The following is an 11,092-nucleotide window of genomic DNA, read 5'->3' on the forward strand; positions in this document are numbered from 1 at the left end:
AAGCCATCAACCAGAATACCCTTACACAGTCACACATGAAATCTGGCTGAAAGGATAACAACCCCATTTCAAAAGCCAATAGTCATTTGTGATAAAGTTCTCAAGTTGACAGCCTTTATCTCAGGTAGAACAACTTTAAATATTTTGAAAACTATTCATGAAGATTGCATATAATGATGTTTATCATAATGAAAGGGTTACTTTACAGTATAAACTGACTTAGGTATGTCTCAAAATAAAATTTTTTTTTCAGTTTTTGTGGTTTTATTTAAACACAAAACATGCATGCAAGCCATCTATTCATTTTCTTCGCTGCGTAGCCTGGCGTTGGGATTGGTGACTCTGATGGCCAGCTGTGCTGCTCTTTCTACGATGGCTTTTCGGTTCTTAGAAGACACATTGTGAGCAATCTCAGCACAGTAAGATTTGTTGCACATCAGCAGCACTTCCAGCTCCTTGACGTTGTGGACCAGAAACTTCCGGAAGCCGCTAGGAAGCATGTGCCTGGTTTTCTTGTTGCTCCCATAACCAATGTTGGGCATCAAGATCTGGCCCTTGAATCTTCTCCAAACCCTGTTGTCAATGCCTCTGGGTTTCCGCCAGTTTCGCTTAATTTTCACATATCGGTCTGACTGGTGCCTGATGAACTTCTTGGTCCTCTTTTTGACGATCTTGGGCTTCACCAGAGGCCGAAGGGCAGCCATGATGCCGCAAAAGAGATGGCAGCCACCTCGCAGGAAATAAAATGTTTAAAAAAAATGTGTTAAGGATTCAAGTTAAGATTTCACAAGACATTGAGTGGCATTGTATCTGACACACAAAAATGCTTATTTTTAATATTTCTGAGAACTATAACATATTACATGTCCATAATATATTAACCATAAATATTTTATGTATAATTGTAATATATTCAGATGTAAGTGGTGGTACTGATAAATATACATCTAGGTAGTTTCTTGGTAATTTAGTAGGCTATGTATTTTTTAGTTGATACTTAAATGACAAAGACTCCAAATTTGTGAAAATGAAAGACAGAAATTCAAGAAGCATTAAGCCACAAGTAAATGAAAAGTTCTCATATTCTAGCATGAAGATTAAGATGGTTGGCATTATCTAAATTCTGACAGTAATTAACTATTGGGGAGTGTGACTATAGGAAAATTCACTTCTATTTTCTAATTCAGTTTATTAGCTTTATGTTGCTTTATACAACTTAGGTAAAGAAAAGTGGTCCTGGAGAATTTTTTTTTCTCCAGACCTTGGTAAATTATAGATTTAATTGACTCAATTAGGCTAATTTTGTCATTTATCAATAAGTTATTTGTATGTAGCTGAAATGAATCCAGTGTATAGTACTTGAAAATATTCTTAAAGTAATGAGGAAAATGAATTACATCGAACTTGGTGGGATAGAAAAACTGGCTACATTCAGAGGCAGAATCCAAAACCACTAGCTGTATCTCTTTGTGTAACTGAGTTATAAAAAGCAACCCACAGTTTCTTTTGTTGTCATGCATGTGAAAACTCCACAGATGCTAATAGTAATTTTGAGGTCTAAGAACCATAAAAGCTTTATTCAGAGTTGCTTCTTACACTATCAGCATTAAAGAAAAGTACATTGAAAGACAAGTAATGTCTCTTGATATATATCTTCCAGGTTAAGAGATTGCTATATCCAGTGCTGAAAAAAAAAAAAACAGATTTCTAGTCATCATTCATAGGAAAAATCTTTTAACCTATACTGGTCAATGACATGAAGGTTGATTTTTAATAGATTTTTAAAATTTTATTTAGCTTAATAAATCAAAAAGTATAATTTTAATCATCAAGTAAATTCAAAGCAATGTGCTTATAAAATGCATGAAGAATAAATGTGAATGTTAGATATCTAAATATATGAATCAATGTATGCAAAATCCATAAAGTGGTGCACATATTGATTATTTTGAAATGTGCTGCATACCACTGCATGGAATAAGTTTTAAATGACAAGAATGGAGAATGATAAGACAGAATCTAGCCTTTATTTTGTGCTCATTAATTTTCACTCTCTAGGAATGGAGAGATGTAATTAAAAGTTATTTAATCCTGACACATGGTTAAGATAACCCTAGATAACTTGATTAATATCAATTTTAAAATATATATTTTCAACCCATTCTTTTACTCTGTAATTTACACTTAAATATTTGTATGTTAGTTATTTGCACTCACATCAGTTAAGATAACTTATAGTCCTAGCCAAATTGAAAAAGCATCCTCTTTCTCTTAAAACTTATATTAGTTACTTTTCTATTGCTGTGATAAAACATCATGACCAAAAGTGACTTGTAGTAGGAAGATTTTATTTTGGCTTATGATTCAAGGATGATAAAGTCAATCATGATAGGAAGCATGGCAACATGTAGTAGGCATGGCAACAGGAACAGGTAGTTGAAAAATCATATCCTGAACAAAAGCATGAAACAGAGTGAAGTAGAAGTAAGGTGAGGCTAAGAACTCTCAAAGACTGCCTCCAGTTATGTAATTCTTCCAGCAAGGTTGTACCTCCTCATAATGTCTCCAAACAGTACCATCAACTGGGAATCAAACATTTAGATTCCTGAATTTATGGAAAACATTATGGATTTAAAACACCACAGAACTGATGGTTGGTTCCCAGCATCCACATCTGCATTGATCAGTTGCTGGCAGAACCTCCCAAGGAACAGCCACACAAGGTTTCTGTCAGCAAGCACCTCTTGACCATGGCAATGCTGTTGGGCTTGGTGTTTGCAGATAGGATGAATCACCTGTTGGGCAGTCCCCCGGATGGCCCTTCCTTCAGTCTCTGCTCCATATTTTGTCCCCATCTTTAGCACCCTCATAGAGGCAAAGTGGAGGGGGGAGAGGGCAGATGTGGGATGGGGGTTTGTGGAGGAATAGCTGGGAAGGGAGTTATCATTTGAGATATAAATGAGTGGAATGATTAATAAAAAGCTAAAATAAAAAAAAATTAAAATGTGGTACATTTACACAACAGAGTGCTACTCAGCTATTAAAAACAATGACTTCCTGAAATTCTTAGGCAAATGGATGGAACTAGAAAATACATTCCTGCCAGAGGACTAGCCCCTGCGGGGATCTTCTTTCTTGAGGCAGCTAAGGGGGGAGAGAATCTACAGAGGGTAAGAGAGCTAAGACTTCATCTTATGAGATAGTTAGGGTTGCTATATAATAATAACAGATTTACTTATCTAAGTTACTATGCTACTGTAGCTGACTTGCCCTGTGGAGGGGGTCTATAGGACAGGAAATCTTGGCAGCTATCATGAAGAGTTTGTTTTGTTGTGGGATTGTTTAATAGGGAAATAGATAACCCATTGCTGGAGGTAGTGAATTATATACACAGATAAAAGGAAATAATGGCGTTTTCTGTCAAACCAAAACCTATTTTACAAGATTTTTGAAGAATGCTAAATTTGGGTAGCAATTCTCTTGTTTATTCACTAAGAGTCTAGGCTGAAGTAAGCATAGATGACATTTAGGACATTATCCATGGCACTGTGTAACAGTACTTTAGATATTTTATTGGTATTTTTCCTATCACCCTTCTATACACCAATCCCTCCCAACACCCCTGCCCCAACACTAGATAGACTAGAAAGAAGAGTAGAAGAGTAAGAGGGTGTTGATATTGTTATACTATGTCCTCTTGATTAGGGGAGTTGAGTTCCTTGGGGCAAGATTGATCTATGTCATCAGAATATCTCCAACCAGCAATCAGAATCTAGTACGCAGCAAAAGCAATTAGCAACTAACAACAGCAGCAGTAGAAACTAGTGACAGCAGGGATCAATAGTAGCAAGGGCAGAAGCAGGGGGAGAGCAGCAGCCAACAGAGCCTCTCAGGCTCTGGCATTTATATAAACTCATAAGAGTCCCCAGAATTCCAAATTTAAACTATGTTCAGATGGCAGAATCACACTGGTCAGTGCACAAGATAGATCATAGTAGCAACCCATTATCCCACACCTGGGATTAAAACAAAAACATATTCACATAACATGATTTGGTTTTTAAGGAAACCAAAATTCTTCCTATAGCATGGCCATTTGGGGGGCTCCACATGGACTTAATAAGATTGAGCAGGGAATTGATTTATTTTCTATCAGCTAGTGACAATTGTGTTACCATTTCATCCTATACAGAATCTGGTGGGTTGGATAAATTCTTCCACATGGACAGAATATATAATCCTACATGGATTAAATAAGAAGAAACAAAGTGCTAAATGAAGAGTAATTACTACCAAGAGCCTCTGTTCTCTCTCTCTCTGAGAAGCACCATCACCATAGAAAATAGAATACCATAGGAAATAGACACCTCTCTAAGAATGAAAAGCAAAAAAGTGTAGGAAATTACTTCCTTGTCAGTCCATTGCCTTCTATTCATTTTCTGTCATTAGATGCATCAGGAAGCTGAGTCTCTACTACCTGTAGCTACAAAATACAGAGGCATAAAAAAGCCATGCTAGGGGATCGACTTTCATATTCATTCAGAGTCATTAAGGAAGTAAGAACTAATACCACCAATAAATAAAATAAGCAAATAAAAATCTTGAATGCAGAAAAAGATAATTCAAGAATAGCAGAAAACCTAAGCTGATACCATAAAAACTAGAAAGAAGTAAAAACAGTGAAAAATAAATATGACACACAAAATGTACACAATGAACATACTCTCACAAAGTATTTGAGGCAATGTAAAACAGAATAATAAAAAGAAAATATTTTGCCATCCTATCTTTTAAATGATGACTAAACAAAAATGAAGTGACAACAGAAATTTTATACCAAAGTCAAAACCTCTGAAACAAACACACGCACACACACACACATCTTAATCTCAGGAACTTGTCAATAGCTTATATGTCAAAATTGACATCACATTATGTTGCCTGAACATTTTAGCTCATATACAAAAAATCATTTCTAGGTTTATGTCAAGAAATATTCCATTTATTAAAAACACAATTTAATGAAGTCAGCCATTTAATTATATCTGAAATAGGTCAATTTTTTGTTGTTGTAAGGAAACAATTTCATTTTCTACTTTTAGATATATACCTTTTAACCAGTATCACTTAATTAATAAACATGGTCATTAGTCACCATAATGAGAGTCACTTCAGAGAACTAGTACAGGAAACATGTCTCTTGAAAAAGGCATAAAAGAAAAGTGATAGGTGTGAATCAAGGACAGTAGAATATAATACACCTGTGACACTTAGGGACATGGTAGTATCTCTGCCATGTGAATAGGACCTCTAGTATCAGATACTTGAGCGCATAAGCAAGGGAGACAGTTTAAACCTACAAGGTTGAATAGAGCCTGGGAGCCTCACTCAAAAGTAAAAACAAATAACAATGAAAACAAAACAAAGGAAAACACAGTAAGAAAGAAAATGAAAAGTAAAGATAGTAATAGCTACAAGAGATCCTGTGGTAGTTAAGCCATCAAGATGACATTAAGACTCCTTGCTTTGACTTCTCTTCAGTGAGAAAAATTTGTTCTCCCATGCATAATTAGAAGGCTCAAATAATTGAACCGTATGTTTAGTACAAAAATCCTCAAAATGATGACAAAAAAGCAAATTTTCACATTTAATTGTTAATAATCTTTTGTAGTTCATATAATAAATGAAATAGTTTTATACCACTCTATTGATAAATTCATGTGATTTAAGCTTATGTACTACACTGTTTCTTATAGAAAATATGATGCTTTCTTATATTATCTATTGGTATATTTTGGACTCAAGTTAGACAACATGCTGCATTTCCATTGTAAATGATTACTCTCTCTTTTTTTTAATGATGGGAGAATATAACTAACATTGAGTAGGAATCATTCCAAACATTTCACATTTTAACTTAATCTGGGGTAGCAATGTCTGATGTGTTACTGTGTTGGTGTTGGAAATAGGATCGGTGAAGCATAAGGTGAAGCATCTGGTTCACTACAATTTACTCTGAGGTTAAGATCTGCTTCCATGTGTATGTGGGCTTTCTATTGTTTTTGGTGTTAATGAAGATCAGCCTTAGTCCATGGTGATCTGATTGGATGCATGGGATTATTTCAATCTTCTTGTGTCTGTTGAGCTCTGATTTGTGACAGATTATATGGTCAGTTTTGGAGAAGGAACCATGAGGTGCTGAGTAGAAGGTATGTTCTCTTGGTTTAGGATTAAATGTTCTGTAGATATCTGTTAAATCCATTTGGTTCATAATTTCTATTAGTTTCACTGTATCTCTGATTATTTTCTGTTTCCATGATCTGTCCATTGACGAAAGTTGGGTGTTTAAGTCTCCCATTATTATTTTGTGAGATGACATGTGTGCTTTGAGCTTTAGTAAAGTTTCTTTTATGAATGTGGGTGCCCTTTCATTTAGTGCATAGATGTTCAGAATTGAGAGTTCATCTTGGTAGAATTTTCCTTTGATGAGTATGAAGTGTCCTTCCTTAACTTTTAGGAAAGCTTTTGATTGAAAGTTGATTTTATTTAATATTAGAATGGCTACTCCAGCTTTTTTGTTGGGATCATTTGCTTGGAAAATTGTTTTCCAGCCTTTTACTCTGAGGTAGTATCTGTCTTTGACACTGACGTGTGTTTTCTGTATACAGCAAAATTCTGACTCCTGTTTATATATCCAGTCTTTTGGTATATTTCTTTTTATTGGGTAATTGAGTCCATTGATTTTAAGAGATATTAAGGAATAGTGATTGTTGCTCCCTGTTATTTTTGTTGTTAGAGGTAGAATTATGTTTGTGTGGGTACCTTCTTTTAGATTTGTTGAAAGACATTACTTTCTTGGTTTCTCTAGGGTTTAGTTTCCACCCTTATGTTGGAGTTTTCCTTCTATTATCCTTTGTACTGCTGGATTTGTGGAAATATATTGTGTAAATTTGGTCTTGTCATGGAATATCATGGTTCCTCCATCCTTGGTAATTGAGAATTTTGCTGGGTATAGTAGCCTTGGCTAGCATTTGTGTTTTCTTAATGTCTGTATGACATCTGCCCATGATCTTCTGGCTTTCATGGTCTCTGGTGAGAAGTCTGGTGTAATTCTTATAGGTCTGCCTTTATATGTTACTTGACCTTTTTCGTTACAGCTTTAAATAGTTTTTCTTTGTTTTGTGCATTTGATGTTTTGATTATTATATGACGGGAGGTATTTCTTTTCTGGTATAGTCTATTTGGTGTTCTGTAGGCTTCCTGTATGTTTATGAGCATCTCTTTCTTTAGGTTAGGGAAGTTTTCTTCTATAATTTTGTTGAAGATATTTACTGGCCCTTTATGTTGGAAATCTTTGCTTTCTTCTATACCTATTATCCTTAGGTTCAGTTTTCTCATCCTGACCTGGATTTCCTGGATGCCTTGGATTAGGAGTTGTTTGCATTTTGTATTTTCTTTGATTGTTGTGTCAATGTTTTCTACGGTGTCTTCTGCACCTGAGATTATCTCTTGTATTCTGTTGGTGATGCTTGTGTCTATGACTCCTGATCTCTTTCCTAGGGTTTTTATTTCCAGGATTGTTTCCTTTTGTGATTTCTTTATAGTTTCTATTTCAGTTTTAGATCCTGGGTGGTTTTGTTCAATTCCTACATCTGTTTGGTTGTGTTTTCCTGTAATTCTTTAAAGGACTTTTGTGATTCCTCTTTAAGGGTTTCTACCTGTTTACCTGTGTTCTTCTGTATTTCTTTAAGCGAGTTATTTATGTCCTTCTTAAAGTCCACTGTCATGAGATGTGACTTTAAATCAGAGTCTTGCTTTTCTGGTGTGTTGGGGTATCCTGTGGGCTCGCTGTGGTGGGAGACCTGGGTTCTGATGATGGCATGTAGCTTTGATTTCTGTTGCTTATTTTCTTGCCCTTGCTTCTTGCCACCTGGATATCTCTAGCTGGTCTTGGTGTCTCTGACTGTGGCTTGTCCTTCCTGCAAGCCTGTGTGTCATTACTCCTGGGAGACCAATTCTTTCCGGGATGAATTTAGGTATGGAGAGTTATGTCACAGTGTCAGTTTTGAGTGCAGATGGAAACCTGAAGGATCCTGTCCCCGGCTGTTCCTTGGTTCTTGTGTCCTGATTACACTGGGCTGGTCCCTGTTGGGCCAGGAATTGGAGCAGAAGTGGTGGTCTTACCTGTGCTCACAAGTGTGCCAGCACTTCTGGAAAACCAACTTTCTTCCTGTGGTATTTGGGTATGGAGTGCTGAGGCACAGGACTAGCTTTGGGCGTTGTGGTGCAGGATCAGCCCCAGGCGCAGACGGAAACCAGAAGGATCCTGTCCCAGGCTGCTCCTCAGTTCCTGTGTCCTTAAGACTCTAGGCGGGTCCTTCTGAGCAGAAGTAGTGATCTTACCTGTGCTTGTAAGTATGACTGCACTCCTGGGGGATCAGCTCTCTCCAGGTGGTATTTGGGTATGGAGCACTGTGACACAGGACAGCTCCTGGTGCTGTGGATGCAAATGATTACTCTTAATCTTTTCTCTGTGGATCTTGATATTCTCCTTAGGGATATGGAAAAAAAAGGCACTTCTACTTTTTTTCTAATAATTTATTTATTTTTATTCATTTTAAATCCTGGTCACAGTATCTCTCCCTCCTCTCTTCTAAGTTCTGCTCTTAAATTCCTTCCCACATTACCCCCTGCTGTTCTCTTCAGAGAAGGTACCCCTTGGGTACCATACCACCCTGGAACATGTAGTCTAAGCAGGACTAAGCACATCCTCTTGCACTAAAGCCCAAGCAGTCCAAGTAGGGCAAAGAGATTCAATGGTAGGAAACCGAGTCAGAGACAGCCCCTTCTCTAATTGTTAAGGAATACACATGAAGACCAAGCTGCACATTTGTTACAAATGTGTTGGAGGTCTAGGTCCAGATCATGCATGCTCCCACGATGGTGGCTCAGGCTCTGTCTCCCTGGATCCAGGTTGACTCTTTAGGTCTTTTTGTGCTGCCATTGACTCTTCCAGCTTGCTCACTTGTATCCCTGACTTCTCAACAATATTCCCTGAGCTCTGCCTGATGTTTGGCCATTTGTCTCTCTATTTCCATCAGCTGCTAGATGAAGCCTCTCTGGAAACACTCATGCTAGGTTCCTGTCTGAAAGCATAATAGAGTATCATTAACACTGGTTGGCTGCCTTGTGGGATAGGTCTCAAGTTGAGACAATCATTCAAAAACCTCTATTGTTAAGGGAAATAGGAGGTAATATGAAAGTCTTGTAGAATTACTTTGGTTTTGAAAGTCAATAACAATTCATTACTTCGTGAGAGTTTTATTATAAGCGATCTCATCTTTCAGTAAATCGACACAGTGAAATTGTACTCAGGAGAAAAACAGAAATGAAACAATTATTTATTCAACAACCTGGTTTAATCCAAAAACAATTATGTTTAATGAAGGAGCAAGAAAAAAATGTGAGGACATACTCCACTCTTACATTTACATAAAATTCTAGTGTTCAATGCATGATGAGACATCAATGAATGATGTATTAGAACAAACAAAACAATGCTTATCAGTAGACAAGGAATTCTCAGTGGAAAATAAATCATTACAAAAGGGCCTAAAGAAATGTTGGGTGATGCAGATGTGCAATTACCTTAAATGTAGTAACAGTACCAAATGTGAATGCATATGTCAAAAGTTTACAAAACCTTTAAATTCTGAAGTCTAAAACTTAACAATTTGATATATCTTATTTATATACTAATTAAAGTGTTGAGATCAATTAGTTTAACATGAGAATATGAATCTTTACTTGCTGAGATACCTCTTTTTTAGAAAACCAGTAAACTATATTGTTATTCATGTGTCTCCAACTTCACATGTAATGAGGTAGGATGTGCTTTCATGGAAAAAAAACAAAGGCAAACAAAGAAGCCATAATCCACTTGACCAGTTGCTGAGTGACGAAAGACTTATCCAGAATGAGAGACTCTCTACGCAGAAGTTCTTGTCTATGTAGTCATAACTATAATGGAAAGGGCTCAGGAAGTAAGAAAAGTTCAAAATAGATTGATATTAATTCTTGTGGAGCAGACCCTATGTCACAGACATGAGACTTATATATGACTCAAGATTTTCTAAATTCCTCCTTCTCATGGATGTACAGCCATAAGAAATTAGAATGCTTCCCATTTAAGAATTGGAATATAATCACTGTTTGGTGCAACATTCCTTACCAAGATTGATGGTATAAGCTTTTTTCTACATGAAGTTTTGTTTTAATGGTATTGGGATTGGAATCAGAGTCTCATAGATAAGTCTCTAGATAAGTGATTGAATACTAAGTTATACTCAAATCCTCTTACTCCCTGTTTTCTGAAATTAAAATTGTGCTTTTCTTTTACTTGCATTTTTCAAAAGATGATAGCTCTAAACAAGATGTGCCCAATGCTATTTGGGGACTTCTAAAAAAATGGCAATTATCAGCTATCCACTTGAAGAAGTAAAAATTAAATGTTTTAAAGGAAGAAAACTTGAACTTTTGTCTTAAATTAACAAATTTGAAAGTAAGAAACCACAAAGTCTTTTAATGCATGAAAACATGAATTCCCATTTAGGCCTAACCAGACCAGTCAGCCTACATGTGGCATGATTTTAAGGGAGATTCAGAAGAAAATTATTTTTCCCTATTAAGTACTGTACAAAACTCATAGTAACCACATGCACATAACAAAGGTGTTCATATAAAAGCTTATAATTTGCCTAAGAACACTTACTAGAAATTGACAATTACACCAAAGAATATTCAAACTACTCTTTGACACCTTGCTATTCTCTCTAACACACAAAATTCTGAGTTATCCCTCACTCACATCAAGGATCCCATACCTTACTGCTGAGAAACAAGAATTCTATTCCCATTCATCTATTTCCAGATGTTAAAAAACTACTACTACTACTACTACTACTACTACTACTAGTAATAATAATAATGAGGAGAAGAAGAGGAAAAAGAAGAGGAAGAAGAAGAAATAGAAGAAGAAGAAATAAAAGAAGAAGAAGAAGAAGAAGAAGAAGAAGAAGAAGAAGAAGAAGAA

General features: G+C 36.1%; 1 pseudogene; it reads right to left on the reverse strand.

Moving 5' to 3' along the window:
- Positions 1-241: 241 nt before the first annotated feature.
- On the reverse strand, positions 242-736 carry LOC114623275 (annotated as a pseudogene).
- Positions 737-11,092: the final 10,356 nt, after the last annotated feature.

This window comes from Grammomys surdaster, unplaced genomic scaffold (assembly GCF_004785775.1).
Source record: "Grammomys surdaster isolate TR1022 unplaced genomic scaffold, NIH_TR_1.0 195, whole genome shotgun sequence".
Lineage (NCBI taxonomy): Eukaryota > Metazoa > Chordata > Mammalia > Rodentia > Muridae > Grammomys > Grammomys surdaster.